Source organism: Nothoprocta perdicaria, unplaced genomic scaffold, assembly GCF_003342845.1.
Source record: "Nothoprocta perdicaria isolate Ctin4 unplaced genomic scaffold, notPer1 scaffold_67, whole genome shotgun sequence".
Taxonomy (NCBI): Eukaryota; Metazoa; Chordata; class Aves; order Tinamiformes; family Tinamidae; genus Nothoprocta; species Nothoprocta perdicaria.
The window spans coordinates 2766979-2768724 of NW_020455943.1; positions in this window are offsets into that span (position 1 = coordinate 2766979).

Genomic DNA, 1746 nt, shown 5'->3' on the forward strand with positions numbered 1-1746 from the left:
GGACACAGGGCGGCATCCAGGCGGGTTTTCAAGGCCTTAAGATCTTCTTAAAAGAAGAAAAGAAAAAGCTGCTCCTTTTATGTCCTTGACTTTAAGTAGGCTCCATAACCAAAACACAGGGATAGTCTGGCATAGCCACAGATAAAAATAAATAAACTGTCTAAATAAATCCGGTTGTTACTGTTTGCAGGGTGGGAAGGGGAAGCGTTTGTTTGGTTTTTTCCAAGCCAAACCACCATTGCTGCATGTTCTTGCTGTTGCTCCTTGGTGGCCACCGCGTTCCCAACGGGCACCCTTCACTGTCCCCACGCGTGCTCACACGCAGGATCCCACACGTTTCATACAAAGGCCGTTAGAGACGGATTATGATCCATTAGGATCCTCCATTGGCATCTGGAGTCCATGTACGTGCCCTACTGAATCACAGAATTACTAGGGTCATAACATAACATACTAGGTCACGGGGGCCATAACATAATATACTATATTATATAACATGTAGTGTATATAGAGAGAGTATAGATAATATACTATAGAGCGTATATTATATAATATACTATAATACAGTAGGTCATAAAGTGTCATAATATAACATGCTAGGCCATAGGGGTGATAACATAATATACTATACTATACAGAATATATAGACACACTATATGTATAGTATGTATAGTATATATATAGACACACTATATGTGTGTCTATATATAGTGTGTCTACACCCTAACCCTAACCCTAAACCCTAACCCTAACCTAACCCTAACCCTAAATTTTTTTTTCTTTCGTGTCTCTATATATACTATATATATAGTATATGCTATATTATATAATATACTATAATATACTAGGTCATATAGGGTCATAACATAACATAGAGTCATAATATCCCTCTTCCTTTTGTCACTTCACAGAGCACAGGGGAATCGGGAGCATTACCAGAGGTTATTTTGATAAAACAAAAACACCAGTGGGAAAATGAAAGGTAGAGTTACTACCACAGAAGGCATCCTGAAGGCAGAAAAAATAATAATGAAAAACATAGAATGACGTCAGGGAAGAAGTGCAGGGATGAAAGCGAAATCTCAGTGAGATCCTGCCGTTAGAAGAATAAAATGGAGAAAAGTCAGACAGAATCCACCAAACACATTGTCTGAAACATTAATAAGGAAAAAACGGTGAAAAACTTCATCTAGAAGACTAACTACACAAATTTTAATAGGGATCAATGAAATAAAATAAGTGTGATTTTGAAAGTATCAAAGGAAAACAGAAGTTTGAATGGAAGGAAAAGGGGTTTTCAACATCTTGAATACATTTCATCTGTTAGAATCACAGAACGCTCAAAGTTGGAAGGACCTCTAGAGATCATCCAGTCCAACGCCTCGCTCCAGCAGGGACACCCAGAGCACGGCGCACAGGGCGGCATCCAGGCAGGTCTGGGAGATCTCCAGAGGAGGAGACTCCACAACCTCTCTGGGCAGCCTGTGCCAGGGCTCTGTCACCCTCCCTGTCAAGAAATCTTTCCTTAAGTTCCTGTGGAACTTTTGGTGCCTCAGCTTGTGGCCATTTCCTCCAGTCCTTTCACTGTCCACCACTGAAAAGAGGCCGGCCCCCTCCTCCTCACTGCCTCCCTTGAGGTATTTATACACACTGATCAGGTCCCCCCTCAGCCTCCTCTTCTCCAGGCTGAACAGACCCAGCTCTCTCAGCCTTTCCTCATAGGGCAGATGTTCCAGGCCCCTGATC